The sequence below is a fragment of the Centropristis striata genome, unplaced genomic scaffold, assembly GCF_030273125.1.
Source record: "Centropristis striata isolate RG_2023a ecotype Rhode Island unplaced genomic scaffold, C.striata_1.0 Scaffold_26, whole genome shotgun sequence".
Lineage (NCBI taxonomy): Eukaryota > Metazoa > Chordata > Actinopteri > Perciformes > Serranidae > Centropristis > Centropristis striata.
This window is the reverse complement of record NW_026739042.1, coordinates 106,383-119,050: the sequence shown is the minus strand read 5'-3', so window position 1 is coordinate 119,050 and position 12,668 is coordinate 106,383. Positions and strand designations below refer to the sequence as shown.

At 40.3% G+C, this 12,668-nt stretch overlaps 31 non-coding genes across 31 annotated transcripts; all 31 read left to right on the top strand.

The window, feature by feature from the left end:
* Positions 1–14: 14 nt before the first annotated feature.
* On the top strand, positions 15–130 carry LOC131967777 (U5 spliceosomal RNA). The gene has a single exon (XR_009393826.1). It is a non-coding gene; the product is annotated as a U5 spliceosomal RNA (small nuclear RNA).
* Positions 131–445: 315 nt separating this feature from the next.
* LOC131967803 (U5 spliceosomal RNA) lies at positions 446–561 on the top strand. Its single transcript, XR_009393851.1, has one exon. It is a non-coding gene; the product is annotated as a U5 spliceosomal RNA (small nuclear RNA).
* Positions 562–800: 239 nt separating this feature from the next.
* Positions 801–916, top strand: LOC131967921 (U5 spliceosomal RNA). Its single transcript, XR_009393962.1, has one exon. It is a non-coding gene; the product is annotated as a U5 spliceosomal RNA (small nuclear RNA).
* A 317-nt stretch (positions 917–1,233) lies between these two features.
* On the top strand, positions 1,234–1,349 carry LOC131967920 (U5 spliceosomal RNA). Its single transcript, XR_009393961.1, has one exon. It is a non-coding gene; the product is annotated as a U5 spliceosomal RNA (small nuclear RNA).
* Positions 1,350–1,666: 317 nt separating this feature from the next.
* Positions 1,667–1,782, top strand: LOC131967864 (U5 spliceosomal RNA). The gene has a single exon (XR_009393907.1). It is a non-coding gene; the product is annotated as a U5 spliceosomal RNA (small nuclear RNA).
* Positions 1,783–2,097: 315 nt separating this feature from the next.
* Positions 2,098–2,213, top strand: LOC131967863 (U5 spliceosomal RNA). The gene has a single exon (XR_009393906.1). It is a non-coding gene; the product is annotated as a U5 spliceosomal RNA (small nuclear RNA).
* Positions 2,214–2,528: 315 nt separating this feature from the next.
* LOC131967776 (U5 spliceosomal RNA) lies at positions 2,529–2,644 on the top strand. Its single transcript, XR_009393825.1, has one exon. It is a non-coding gene; the product is annotated as a U5 spliceosomal RNA (small nuclear RNA).
* Positions 2,645–2,959: 315 nt separating this feature from the next.
* LOC131967775 (U5 spliceosomal RNA) lies at positions 2,960–3,075 on the top strand. Its single transcript, XR_009393824.1, has one exon. It is a non-coding gene; the product is annotated as a U5 spliceosomal RNA (small nuclear RNA).
* Positions 3,076–3,390: 315 nt separating this feature from the next.
* On the top strand, positions 3,391–3,506 carry LOC131967774 (U5 spliceosomal RNA). The gene has a single exon (XR_009393823.1). It is a non-coding gene; the product is annotated as a U5 spliceosomal RNA (small nuclear RNA).
* A 315-nt stretch (positions 3,507–3,821) lies between these two features.
* Positions 3,822–3,937, top strand: LOC131967773 (U5 spliceosomal RNA). The gene has a single exon (XR_009393822.1). It is a non-coding gene; the product is annotated as a U5 spliceosomal RNA (small nuclear RNA).
* A 315-nt stretch (positions 3,938–4,252) lies between these two features.
* Positions 4,253–4,368, top strand: LOC131967820 (U5 spliceosomal RNA). The gene has a single exon (XR_009393867.1). It is a non-coding gene; the product is annotated as a U5 spliceosomal RNA (small nuclear RNA).
* A 239-nt stretch (positions 4,369–4,607) lies between these two features.
* LOC131967819 (U5 spliceosomal RNA) lies at positions 4,608–4,723 on the top strand. The gene has a single exon (XR_009393866.1). It is a non-coding gene; the product is annotated as a U5 spliceosomal RNA (small nuclear RNA).
* A 239-nt stretch (positions 4,724–4,962) lies between these two features.
* On the top strand, positions 4,963–5,078 carry LOC131967977 (U5 spliceosomal RNA). The gene has a single exon (XR_009394015.1). It is a non-coding gene; the product is annotated as a U5 spliceosomal RNA (small nuclear RNA).
* A 315-nt stretch (positions 5,079–5,393) lies between these two features.
* LOC131967862 (U5 spliceosomal RNA) lies at positions 5,394–5,509 on the top strand. Its single transcript, XR_009393905.1, has one exon. It is a non-coding gene; the product is annotated as a U5 spliceosomal RNA (small nuclear RNA).
* Positions 5,510–5,826: 317 nt separating this feature from the next.
* Positions 5,827–5,942, top strand: LOC131967861 (U5 spliceosomal RNA). The gene has a single exon (XR_009393904.1). It is a non-coding gene; the product is annotated as a U5 spliceosomal RNA (small nuclear RNA).
* A 315-nt stretch (positions 5,943–6,257) lies between these two features.
* On the top strand, positions 6,258–6,373 carry LOC131967859 (U5 spliceosomal RNA). The gene has a single exon (XR_009393903.1). It is a non-coding gene; the product is annotated as a U5 spliceosomal RNA (small nuclear RNA).
* Positions 6,374–6,688: 315 nt separating this feature from the next.
* LOC131967976 (U5 spliceosomal RNA) lies at positions 6,689–6,804 on the top strand. Its single transcript, XR_009394014.1, has one exon. It is a non-coding gene; the product is annotated as a U5 spliceosomal RNA (small nuclear RNA).
* A 315-nt stretch (positions 6,805–7,119) lies between these two features.
* On the top strand, positions 7,120–7,235 carry LOC131967975 (U5 spliceosomal RNA). The gene has a single exon (XR_009394013.1). It is a non-coding gene; the product is annotated as a U5 spliceosomal RNA (small nuclear RNA).
* Positions 7,236–7,550: 315 nt separating this feature from the next.
* Positions 7,551–7,666, top strand: LOC131967974 (U5 spliceosomal RNA). Its single transcript, XR_009394012.1, has one exon. It is a non-coding gene; the product is annotated as a U5 spliceosomal RNA (small nuclear RNA).
* Positions 7,667–7,981: 315 nt separating this feature from the next.
* LOC131967973 (U5 spliceosomal RNA) lies at positions 7,982–8,097 on the top strand. The gene has a single exon (XR_009394011.1). It is a non-coding gene; the product is annotated as a U5 spliceosomal RNA (small nuclear RNA).
* A 315-nt stretch (positions 8,098–8,412) lies between these two features.
* LOC131967818 (U5 spliceosomal RNA) lies at positions 8,413–8,528 on the top strand. The gene has a single exon (XR_009393865.1). It is a non-coding gene; the product is annotated as a U5 spliceosomal RNA (small nuclear RNA).
* A 239-nt stretch (positions 8,529–8,767) lies between these two features.
* On the top strand, positions 8,768–8,883 carry LOC131967971 (U5 spliceosomal RNA). Its single transcript, XR_009394009.1, has one exon. It is a non-coding gene; the product is annotated as a U5 spliceosomal RNA (small nuclear RNA).
* A 315-nt stretch (positions 8,884–9,198) lies between these two features.
* On the top strand, positions 9,199–9,314 carry LOC131967970 (U5 spliceosomal RNA). Its single transcript, XR_009394008.1, has one exon. It is a non-coding gene; the product is annotated as a U5 spliceosomal RNA (small nuclear RNA).
* A 315-nt stretch (positions 9,315–9,629) lies between these two features.
* On the top strand, positions 9,630–9,745 carry LOC131967816 (U5 spliceosomal RNA). The gene has a single exon (XR_009393864.1). It is a non-coding gene; the product is annotated as a U5 spliceosomal RNA (small nuclear RNA).
* A 239-nt stretch (positions 9,746–9,984) lies between these two features.
* On the top strand, positions 9,985–10,100 carry LOC131967969 (U5 spliceosomal RNA). The gene has a single exon (XR_009394007.1). It is a non-coding gene; the product is annotated as a U5 spliceosomal RNA (small nuclear RNA).
* A 315-nt stretch (positions 10,101–10,415) lies between these two features.
* LOC131967968 (U5 spliceosomal RNA) lies at positions 10,416–10,531 on the top strand. Its single transcript, XR_009394006.1, has one exon. It is a non-coding gene; the product is annotated as a U5 spliceosomal RNA (small nuclear RNA).
* Positions 10,532–10,846: 315 nt separating this feature from the next.
* LOC131967815 (U5 spliceosomal RNA) lies at positions 10,847–10,962 on the top strand. The gene has a single exon (XR_009393863.1). It is a non-coding gene; the product is annotated as a U5 spliceosomal RNA (small nuclear RNA).
* Positions 10,963–11,201: 239 nt separating this feature from the next.
* LOC131967967 (U5 spliceosomal RNA) lies at positions 11,202–11,317 on the top strand. The gene has a single exon (XR_009394005.1). It is a non-coding gene; the product is annotated as a U5 spliceosomal RNA (small nuclear RNA).
* Positions 11,318–11,632: 315 nt separating this feature from the next.
* On the top strand, positions 11,633–11,748 carry LOC131967857 (U5 spliceosomal RNA). The gene has a single exon (XR_009393901.1). It is a non-coding gene; the product is annotated as a U5 spliceosomal RNA (small nuclear RNA).
* A 315-nt stretch (positions 11,749–12,063) lies between these two features.
* Positions 12,064–12,179, top strand: LOC131967927 (U5 spliceosomal RNA). Its single transcript, XR_009393968.1, has one exon. It is a non-coding gene; the product is annotated as a U5 spliceosomal RNA (small nuclear RNA).
* Positions 12,180–12,418: 239 nt separating this feature from the next.
* On the top strand, positions 12,419–12,534 carry LOC131967908 (U5 spliceosomal RNA). Its single transcript, XR_009393950.1, has one exon. It is a non-coding gene; the product is annotated as a U5 spliceosomal RNA (small nuclear RNA).
* The last annotated feature ends 134 nt before the right edge of the window (positions 12,535–12,668 follow it).

Below are 12,668 nucleotides of genomic sequence, written 5' to 3'. Positions count from 1 at the left end.
CACCAATGGGCAGTACACTCATGTTTCCCTTCAGATCGTACAAATCTTTCGCCTTTTACTAAAGATTTCCGTGGAGAGGAACAATATGAGTTCAAACTAATTTTTAGATGCCCTGCTTTGTGCAGGTGCTCATAAATTTGTTGAAGAAAACTACAGTTCTCATGACGAAGTTAACCAGCTGATGTCCCAATTGGTAATGGTATATCCTTGAATTATTGGTTTAATCATGTTTAATAATTGAAATGAGCTGATTTTGCATTTGAACAACACTAAACCTTAACCAATATGCAGTCTGTGTTCTGAATCATGTTTGACCTGGTTCAAGTGCTGTAATATAGGCTACTAACAGATGTATGGACCATAGACTGTGTGGCATCCCCTGCCACCGTTACTGTAGGGTGCAGGTCAGGAGATGACTTTCTCTGTGTTAGCACCAATGGGCAGTACACTCATGTTTCCCTTCAGATCGTACAAATCTTTCGCCTTTTACTAAAGATTTCCGTGGAGAGGAACAATATGAGTTCAAACTAATTTTTAGAAGCCCTGCTATGTGCAGGCGCTCATAACTTTGTTGAAGAAAACTATAGTTCTCATGAAGAAGCTGATGTCCCCATTTGAACAACACTAAACCTTAACCAAAATGCAGTCTGTGTTCTGAATCATGTTTGACCTGGTTCAAGTGCTGTAATATAGGCTACTAACAGATGTATGGACCATAGACTGTGTGGCATCCCCTGCCACCGTTACTGTAGGGTGCAGGTCAGGAGATGACTTTCTCTGTGTTAGCACCAATGGGCAGTACACTCATGTTTCCCTTCAGATCGTACAAATCTTTCGCCTTTTACTAAAGACTTCCGTGGAGAGGAACAATATGAGTTCAAACTAATTTTTAGATGCCCTGCTTTGTGCAGGCGCTCCTACATTTGTTAAAGAAAACTATAGTTCTCATGAAGAAGTTAACCAGCGGTTGTCCCCATTGGTAATGGTGTGTCCTTGAATTATTGGTACAAGCGTGTTTAATAATTGAAATGAGCTGATTTTGCATTTGAACAACACTAAACCTTAACCAATATGCAGTTTAAGTGTTCTGAATCATGTTTGACCTGGTTCAAGTGCTGTAATATAGGCTACTAACAGATGTATGGACCATAGACTGTGTGGCATCCCCTGCCACCGTTACTGTAGGGTGCAGGTCAGGAGATGACTTTCTCTGTGTTAGCACCAATGGGCAGTACACTCATGTTTCCCTTCAGATCGTACAAATCTTTCGCCTTTTACTAAAGACTTCCGTGGAGAGGAACAATATGAGTTCAAACTAATTTTTAGATGCCCTGCTTTGTGCAGGCGCTCCTACATTTGTTAAAGAAAACTATAGTTCTCATGAAGAAGTTAACCAGCGGATGTCCCCATTGGTAATGGTGTGTCCTTGAATTATTGGTTTAATCGTGTTTAATAATTGAAATGAGCTGATTTTGCATTTGAACAACACTAAACCTTAACCAATATGCAGTTTAAGTGTTCTGAATCATGTTTGACCTGGTTCAAGTGCTGTAATATAGGCTACTAACAGATGTATGGACCATAGACTGTGTGGCATGCCCTGCCACCGTTACTGTAGGGTGCAGGTCAGGAGATGACTTTCTCTGTGTTAGCACCAATGGGCAGTACACTCATGTTTCCCTTCAGATCGTACAAATCTTTCGCCTTTTACTAAAGATTTCCGTGGAGAGGAACAATATGAGTTCAAACTAATTTTTAGATGCCCTGCTTTGTGCAGGCGCTCCTACATTTGTTAAAGAAAACTATAGTTCTCATGAATAAGTTAACCAGCGGTTGTCCCCATTGGTAATGGTGTGTCCTTGAATTATTGGTACAAGCGTGTTTAATAATTGAAATGAGCTGATTTTGCATTTGAACAACACTAAACCTTAACCAATATGCAGTCTAAGTGTTCTGAATCATGTTTGACCTGGTTCAAGTGCTGTAATATAGGCTACTAACAGATGTATGGACCAGACTGTGTGGCATCCCCTGCCACCGTTACTGTAGGGTGCAGGTCAGGAGATGACTTTTTCTGTGTTAGCACCAATGGGCAGTACACTCATGTTTCCCTTCAGATCGTACAAATCTTTCGCCTTTTACTAAAGATTTCCGTGGAGAGGAACAATATGAGTTCAAACTAATTTTTAGATGCCCTGCTTTGTGCAGGCGCTCCTACATTTGTTGAAGAAAACTACAGTTCTCATGACGAAGTTAACCAGCTGATGTCCCAATTGGTAATGGTATATCCTTGAATAATTGGTTTAATCGTGTTTAATAATTGAAATGAGCTGATTTTGCATTTGAACAACACTAAACCTTAACCAATATGCAGTCTGTGTTCTGAATCATGTTTGACCTGGTTCAAGTGCTGTAATATAGGCTACTAACAGATGTATGGACCATAGACTGTGTGGCATCCCCTGCCACCGTTACTGTAGGGTGCAGGTCAGGAGATGACTTTCTCTGTGTTAGCACCAATGGGCAGTACACTCATGTTTCCCTTCAGATCGTACAAATCTTTCGCCTTTTACTAAAGATTTCCGTGGAGAGGAACAATATGAGTTCAAACTAATTTTTAGATGCCCTGCTTTGTGCAGGTGCTCATAAATTTGTTGAAGAAAACTATAGTTCTCATGACGGAGTTAACCAGCTGATGTCCCAATTGGTAATGGTATATCCTTGAATTATTGGTTTAATCATGTTTAATAATTGAAATGAGCTGATTTTGCATTTGAACAACACTAAACCTTAACCAATATGCAGTCTGTGTTCTGAATCATGTTTGACCTGGTTCAAGTGCTGTAATATAGGCTACTAACAGATGTATGGACCATAGACTGTGTGGCATCCCCTGCCACCGTTACTGTAGGGTGCAGGTCAGGAGATGACTTTTTCTGTGTTAGCACCAATGGGCAGTACACTCATGTTTCCCTTCAGATCGTACAAATCTTTCGCCTTTTACTAAAGATTTCCGTGGAGAGGAACAATATGAGTTCAAACTAATTTTTAGATGCCCTGCTTTGTGCAGGTGCTCATAACTTTGTTGAAGAAAACTATAGTTCTCATGAAGAAGTTAACCAGCGGATGTCCCCATTGGTAATGGTGTGTCCTTGAATTATTGGTACAAGCGTGTTTAATAATTGAAATGAGCTGATTTTGCATTTGAACAACACTAAACCTTAACCAATATGCAGTCTGTGTTCTGAATCATGTTTGACCTGGTTCAAGTGCTGTAATATAGGCTACTAACAGATGTATGGACCATAGACTGTGTGGCATCCCCTGCCACCGTTACTGTAGGGTGCAGGTCAGGAGATGACTTTCTCTATGTTAGCACCAATGGGCAGTACACTCATGTTTCCCTTCAGATCGTACAAATCTTTCGCCTTTTACTAAAGATTTCCGTGGAGAGGAACAATATGAGTTCAAACTAATTTTTAGATGCCCTGCTTTGTGCAGGTGCTCATAAATTTGTTGAAGAAAACTACAGTTCTCATGACGAAGTTAACCAGCTGATGTCCCAATTGGTAATGGTATATCCTTGAATTATTGGTTTAATCATGTTTATTAATTGAAATGAGCTGATTTTGCATTTGAACAACACTAAACCTTAACCAATATGCAGTCTGTGTTCTGAATCATGTTTGACCTGGTTCAAGTGCTGTAATATAGGCTACTAACAGATGTATGGACCATAGACTGTGTGGCATCCCCTGCCACCGTTACTGTAGGGTGCAGGTCAGGAGATGACTTTCTCTGTGTTAGCACCAATGGGCAGTACACTCATGTTTCCCTTCAGATCGTACAAATCTTTCGCCTTTTACTAAAGATTTCCGTGGAGAGGAACAATATGAGTTCAAACTAATTTTTAGATGCCCTGCTTTGTGCAGGTGCTCATAACTTTGTTGAAGAAAACTATAGTTCTCATGACGGAGTTAACCAGCTGATGTCCCAATTGGTAATGGTATATCCTTGAATTATTGGTTTAATCATGTTTAATAATTGAAATGAGCTGATTTTGCATTTGAACAACACTAAACCTTAACCAATATGCAGTCTGTGTTCTGAATCATGTTTGACCTGGTTCAAGTGCTGTAATATAGGCTACTAACAGATGTATGGACCATAGACTGTGTGGCATCCCCTGCCACCGTTACTGTAGGGTGCAGGTCAGGAGATGACTTTCTCTGTGTTAGCACCAATGGGCAGTACACTCATGTTTCCCTTCAGATCGTACAAATCTTTCGCCTTTTACTAAAGATTTCCGTGGAGAGGAACAATATGAGTTCAAACTAATTTTTAGAAGCCCTGATATGTGCAGGCGCTCATAACTTTGTTGAAGAAAACTATAGTTCTCATGAAGAAGCTGATGTCCCCATTTGAACAACACTAAACCTTAACCAATATGCAGTCTGTGTTCTGAATCATGTTTGACCTGGTTCAAGTGCTGTAATATAGGCTACTAACAGATGTATGGACCATAGACTGTGTGGCATCCCCTGCCACCGTTACTGTAGGGTGCAGGTCAGGAGATGACTTTCTCTGTGTTAGCACCAATGGGCAGTACACTCATGTTTCCCTTCAGATCGTACAAATCTTTCGCCTTTTACTAAAGATTTCCGTGGAGAGGAACAATATGAGTTCAAACTAATTTTTAGAAGCCCTGATATGTGCAGGCGCTCATAACTTTGTTGAAGAAAACTATAGTTCTCATGAAGAAGCTGATGTCCCCATTTGAACAACACTAAACCTTAACCAATATGCAGTCTGTGTTCTGAATCATGTTTGACCTGGTTCAAGTGCTGTAATATAGGCTACTAACAGATGTATGGACCATAGACTGTGTGGCATCCCCTGCCACCGTTACTGTAGGGTGCAGGTCAGGAGATGACTTTTTCTGTGTTAGCACCAATGGGCAGTACACTCATGTTTCCCTTCAGATCGTACAAATCTTTCGCCTTTTACTAAAGATTTCCGTGGAGAGGAACAATATGAGTTCAAACTAATTTTTAGATGCCCTGCTTTGTGCAGGTGCTCATAACTTTGTTGAAGAAAACTATAGTTCTCATGAAGAAGTTAACCAGCGGATGTCCCCATTGGTAATGGTGTGTCCTTGAATTATTGATACAAGCGTGTTTAATAATTGAAATGAGCTGATTTTGCATTTGAACAACACTAAACCTTAACCAATATGCAGTCTGTGTTCTGAATCATGTTTGACCTGGTTCAAGTGCTGTAATATAGGCTACTAACAGATGTATGGACCATAGACTGTGTGGCATGCCCTGCCACCGTTACTGTAGGGTGCAGGTCAGGAGATGACTTTTTCTGTGTTAGCACCAATGGGCAGTACACTCATGTTTCCCTTCAGATCGTACAAATCTTTCGCCTTTTACTAAAGATTTCCGTGGAGAGGAACAATATGAGTTCAAACTAATTTTTAGATGCCCTGCTTTGTGCAGGCGCTCCTACATTTGTGAAAGAAAACTATAGTTCTCATGAAGAAGTTAACCAGCGGATGTCCCCATTGGTAATGGTGTGTCCTTGAATTATTGGTTTAATCGTGTTTAATAATTGAAATGAGCTGATTTTGCATTTGAACAACACTAAACCTTAACCAATATGCAGTTTAAGTGTTCTGAATCATGTTTGACCTGGTTCAAGTGCTGTAATATAGGCTACTAACAGATGTATGGACCATAGACTGTGTGGCATGCCCTGCCACCGTTACTGTAGGGTGCAGGTCAGGAGATGACTTTCTCTGTGTTAGCACCAATGGGCAGTACACTCATGTTTCCCTTCAGATCGTACAAATCTTTCGCCTTTTACTAAAGATTTCCGTGGAGAGGAACAATATGAGTTCAAACTAATTTTTAGATGCCCTGCTTTGTGCAGGCGCTCCTACATTTGTTAAAGAAAACTATAGTTCTCATGAATAAGTTAACCAGCGGTTGTCCCCATTGGTAATGGTGTGTCCTTGAATTATTGGTACAAGCGTGTTTAATAATTGAAATGAGCTGATTTTGCATTTGAACAACACTAAACCTTAACCAATATGCAGTCTAAGTGTTCTGAATCATGTTTGACCTGGTTCAAGTGCTGTAATATAGGCTACTAACAGATGTATGGACCAGACTGTGTGGCATCCCCTGCCACCGTTACTGTAGGGTGCAGGTCAGGAGATGACTTTTTCTGTGTTAGCACCAATGGGCAGTACACTCATGTTTCCCTTCAGATCGTACAAATCTTTCGCCTTTTACTAAAGATTTCCGTGGAGAGGAACAATATGAGTTCAAACTAATTTTTAGATGCCCTGCTTTGTGCAGGCGCTCCTACATTTGTTGAAGAAAACTACAGTTCTCATGACGAAGTTAACCAGCTGATGTCCCAATTGGTAATGGTATATCCTTGAATAATTGGTTTAATCGTGTTTAATAATTGAAATGAGCTGATTTTGCATTTGAACAACACTAAACCTTAACCAATATGCAGTCTGTGTTCTGAATCATGTTTGACCTGGTTCAAGTGCTGTAATATAGGCTACTAACAGATGTATGGACCATAGACTGTGTGGCATCCCCTGCCACCGTTACTGTAGGGTGCAGGTCAGGAGATGACTTTCTCTGTGTTAGCACCAATGGGCAGTACACTCATGTTTCCCTTCAGATCGTACAAATCTTTCGCCTTTTACTAAAGATTTCCGTGGAGAGGAACAATATGAGTTCAAACTAATTTTTAGATGCCCTGCTTTGTGCAGGTGCTCATAAATTTGTTGAAGAAAACTATAGTTCTCATGACGGAGTTAACCAGCTGATGTCCCAATTGGTAATGGTATATCCTTGAATTATTGGTTTAATCATGTTTAATAATTGAAATGAGCTGATTTTGCATTTGAACAACACTAAACCTTAACCAATATGCAGTCTGTGTTCTGAATCATGTTTGACCTGGTTCAAGTGCTGTAATATAGGCTACTAACAGATGTATGGACCATAGACTGTGTGGCATCCCCTGCCACCGTTACTGTAGGGTGCAGGTCAGGAGATGACTTTTTCTGTGTTAGCACCAATGGGCAGTACACTCATGTTTCCCTTCAGATCGTACAAATCTTTCGCCTTTTACTAAAGATTTCCGTGGAGAGGAACAATATGAGTTCAAACTAATTTTTAGATGCCCTGCTTTGTGCAGGTGCTCATAACTTTGTTGAAGAAAACTATAGTTCTCATGAAGAAGTTAACCAGCGGATGTCCCCATTGGTAATGGTGTGTCCTTGAATTATTGGTACAAGCGTGTTTAATAATTGAAATGAGCTGATTTTGCATTTGAACAACACTAAACCTTAACCAATATGCAGTCTGTGTTCTGAATCATGTTTGACCTGGTTCAAGTGCTGTAATATAGGCTACTAACAGATGTATGGACCATAGACTGTGTGGCATCCCCTGCCACCGTTACTGTAGGGTGCAGGTCAGGAGATGACTTTCTCTGTGTTAGCACCAATGGGCAGTACACTCATGTTTCCCTTCAGATCGTACAAATCTTTCGCCTTTTACTAAAGATTTCCGTGGAGAGGAACAATATGAGTTCAAACTAATTTTTAGATGCCCTGCTTTGTGCAGGTGCTCATAAATTTGTTGAAGAAAACTACAGTTCTCATGACGAAGTTAACCAGCTGATGTCCCAATTGGTAATGGTATATCCTTGAATTATTGGTTTAATCATGTTTATTAATTGAAATGAGCTGATTTTGCATTTGAACAACACTAAACCTTAACCAATATGCAGTCTGTGTTCTGAATCATGTTTGACCTGGTTCAAGTGCTGTAATATAGGCTACTAACAGATGTATGGACCATAGACTGTGTGGCATCCCCTGCCACCGTTACTGTAGGGTGCAGGTCAGGAGATGACTTTCTCTGTGTTAGCACCAATGGGCAGTACACTCATGTTTCCCTTCAGATCGTACAAATCTTTCGCCTTTTACTAAAGATTTCCGTGGAGAGGAACAATATGAGTTCAAACTAATTTTTAGATGCCCTGCTTTGTGCAGGTGCTCATAACTTTGTTGAAGAAAACTATAGTTCTCATGACGGAGTTAACCAGCTGATGTCCCAATTGGTAATGGTATATCCTTGAATTATTGGTTTAATCATGTTTAATAATTGAAATGAGCTGATTTTGCATTTGAACAACACTAAACCTTAACCAATATGCAGTCTGTGTTCTGAATCATGTTTGACCTGGTTCAAGTGCTGTAATATAGGCTACTAACAGATGTATGGACCATAGACTGTGTGGCATCCCCTGCCACCGTTACTGTAGGGTGCAGGTCAGGAGATGACTTTCTCTGTGTTAGCACCAATGGGCAGTACACTCATGTTTCCCTTCAGATCGTACAAATCTTTCGCCTTTTACTAAAGATTTCCGTGGAGAGGAACAATATGAGTTCAAACTAATTTTTAGAAGCCCTGATATGTGCAGGCGCTCATAACTTTGTTGAAGAAAACTATAGTTCTCATGAAGAAGCTGATGTCCCCATTTGAACAACACTAAACCTTAACCAATATGCAGTCTGTGTTCTGAATCATGTTTGACCTGGTTCAAGTGCTGTAATATAGGCTACTAACAGATGTATGGACCATAGACTGTGTGGCATCCCCTGCCACCGTTACTGTAGGGTGCAGGTCAGGAGATGACTTTCTCTGTGTTAGCACCAATGGGCAGTACACTCATGTTTCCCTTCAGATCGTACAAATCTTTCGCCTTTTACTAAAGATTTCCGTGGAGAGGAACAATATGAGTTCAAACTAATTTTTAGATGCCCTGCTTTGTGCAGGTGCTCATAAATTTGTTGAAGAAAACTACAGTTCTCATGACGAAGTTAACCAGCTGATGTCCCAATTGGTAATGGTATATCCTTGAATTATTGGTTTAATCATGTTTATTAATTGAAATGAGCTGATTTTGCATTTGAACAACACTAAACCTTAACCAATATGCAGTCTGTGTTCTGAATCATGTTTGACCTGGTTCAAGTGCTGTAATATAGGCTACTAACAGATGTATGGACCATAGACTGTGTGGCATCCCCTGCCACCGTTACTGTAGGGTGCAGGTCAGGAGATGACTTTCTCTGTGTTAGCACCAATGGGCAGTACACTCATGTTTCCCTTCAGATCGTACAAATCTTTCGCCTTTTACTAAAGATTTCCGTGGAGAGGAACAATATGAGTTCAAACTAATTTTTAGATGCCCTGCTTTGTGCAGGTGCTCATAACTTTGTTGAAGAAAACTATAGTTCTCATGACGGAGTTAACCAGCTGATGTCCCAATTGGTAATGGTATATCCTTGAATTATTGGTTTAATCATGTTTAATAATTGAAATGAGCTGATTTTGCATTTGAACAACACTAAACCTTAACCAATATGCAGTCTGTGTTCTGAATCATGTTTGACCTGGTTCAAGTGCTGTAATATAGGCTACTAACAGATGTATGGACCATAGACTGTGTGGCATCCCCTGCCACCGTTACTGTAGGGTGCAGGTCAGGAGATGACTTTCTCTGTGTTAGCACCAATGGGCAGTACACTCATGTTTCCCTTCAGATCGTACAAATCTTTCGCCTTTTACTAAAGATTTCCGTGGAGAGGAACAATATGAGTTCAAACTAATTTTTAGAAGCCCTGATATGTGCAGGCGCTCATAACTTTGTTGAAGAAAACTATAGTTCTCATGAAGAAGCTGATGTCCCCATTTGAACAACACTAAACCTTAACCAATATGCAGTCTGTGTTCTGAATCATGTTTGACCTGGTTCAAGTGCTGTAATATAGGCTACTAACAGATGTATGGACCATAGACTGTGTGGCATCCCCTGCCACCGTTACTGTAGGGTGCAGGTCAGGAGATGACTTTCTCTGTGTTAGCACCAATGGGCAGTACACTCATGTTTCCCTTCAGATCGTACAAATCTTTCGCCTTTTACTAAAGATTTCCGTGGAGAGGAACAATATGAGTTCAAACTAATTTTTAGATGCCCTGCTTTGTGCAGGTGCTCATAAATTTGTTGAAGAAAACTACAGTTCTCATGACGAAGTTAACCAGCTGATGTCCCAATTGGTAATGGTATATCCTTGAATTATTGGTTTAATCATGTTTATTAATTGAAATGAGCTGATTTTGCATTTGAACAACACTAAACCTTAACCAATATGCAGTCTGTGTTCTGAATCATGTTTGACCTGGTTCAAGTGCTGTAATATAGGCTACTAACAGATGTATGGACCATAGACTGTGTGGCATCCCCTGCCACCGTTACTGTAGGGTGCAGGTCAGGAGATGACTTTCTCTGTGTTAGCACCAATGGGCAGTACACTCATGTTTCCCTTCAGATCGTACAAATCTTTCGCCTTTTACTAAAGATTTCCGTGGAGAGGAACAATATGAGTTCAAACTAATTTTTAGATGCCCTGCTTTGTGCAGGTGCTCATAACTTTGTTGAAGAAAACTATAGTTCTCATGACGGAGTTAACCAGCTGATGTCCCAATTGGTAATGGTATATCCTTGAATTATTGGTTTAATCATGTTTAATAATTGAAATGAGCTGATTTTGCATTTGAACAACACTAAACCTTAACCAATATGCAGTCTGTGTTCTGAATCATGTTTGACCTGGTTCAAGTGCTGTAATATAGGCTACTAACAGATGTATGGACCATAGACTGTGTGGCATCCCCTGCCACCGTTACTGTAGGGTGCAGGTCAGGAGATGACTTTCTCTGTGTTAGCACCAATGGGCAGTACACTCATGTTTCCCTTCAGATCGTACAAATCTTTCGCCTTTTACTAAAGATTTCCGTGGAGAGGAACAATATGAGTTCAAACTAATTTTTAGAAGCCCTGATATGTGCAGGCGCTCATAACTTTGTTGAAGAAAACTATAGTTCTCATGAAGAAGCTGATGTCCCCATTTGAACAACACTAAACCTTAACCAATATGCAGTCTGTGTTCTGAATCATGTTTGACCTGGTTCAAGTGCTGTAATATAGGCTACTAACAGATGTATGGACCATAGACTGTGTGGCATCCCCTGCCACCGTTACTGTAGGGTGCAGGTCAGGAGATGACTTTTTCTGTGTTAGCACCAATGGGCAGTACACTCATGTTTCCCTTCAGATCGTACAAATCTTTCGCCTTTTACTAAAGATTTCCGTGGAGAGGAACAATATGAGTTCAAACTAATTTTTAGATGCCCTGCTTTGTGCAGGTGCTCATAACTTTGTTGAAGAAAACTATAGTTCTCATGAAGAAGTTAACCAGCGGATGTCCCCATTGGTAATGGTGTGTCCTTGAATTATTGATACAAGCGTGTTTAATAATTGAAATGAGCTGATTTTGCATTTGAACAACACTAAACCTTAACCAATATGCAGTCTGTGTTCTGAATCATGTTTGACCTGGTTCAAGTGCTGTAATATAGGCTACTAACAGATGTATGGACCATAGACTGTGTGGCATGCCCTGCCACCGTTACTGTAGGGTGCAGGTCAGGAGATGACTTTTTCTGTGTTAGCACCAATGGGCAGTACACTCATGTTTCCCTTCAGATCGTACAAATCTTTCGCCTTTTACTAAAGATTTCCGTGGAGAGGAACAATATGAGTTCAAACTAATTTTTAGATGCCCTGCTTTGTGCAGGCGCTCCTACATTTGTGAAAGAAAACTATAGTTCTCATGAAGAAGTTAACCAGCGGATGTCCCCATTGGTAATGGTGTGTCCTTGAATTATTGGTTTAATCGTGTTTAATAATTGAAATGAGCTGATTTTGCATTTGAACAACACTAAACCTTAACCAATATGCAGTCTGTGTTCTGAATCATGTTTGACCTGGTTCAAGTGCTGTAATATAGGCTACTAACAGATGTATGGACCATAGACTGTGTGGCATCCCCTGCCACCGTTACTGTAGGGTGCAGGTCAGGAGATGACTTTCTCTGTGTTAGCACCAATGGGCAGTACACTCATGTTTCCCTTCAGATCGTACAAAACTTTCGCCTTTTACTAAAGATTTCCGTGGAGAGGAACAATATGAGTTCAAACTAATTTTTAGAAGCCCTGATATGTGCAGGCGCTCATAACTTTGTTGAAGAAAACTATAGTTCTCATGAAGAAGCTGATGTCCCCATTTGAACAACACTAAACCTTAACCAATATGCAGTCTGTGTTCTGAATCATGTTTGACCTGGTTCAAGTGCTGTAATATAGGCTACTAACAGATGTATGGACCATAGACTGTGTGGCATCCCCTGCCACCGTTACTGTAGGGTGCAGGTCAGGAGATGACTTTCTCTGTGTTAGCACCAATGGGCAGTACACTCATGTTTCCCTTCAGATCGTACAAGTCTTTCGCCTTTTACTAAAGATTTCCGTGGAGAGGAACAATATGAGTTCAAACTAATTTTTAGATGCCCTGCTTTGTGCAGGTGCTCATAAATTTGTTGAAGAAAACTATAGTTCTCATGACGGAGTTAACCAGCTGATGTCCCAATTGGTAATGGTATATCCTTGAATTATTGGTTTAATCATGTTTAATAATTGAAATGAGCTGATTTTGCATTTGAA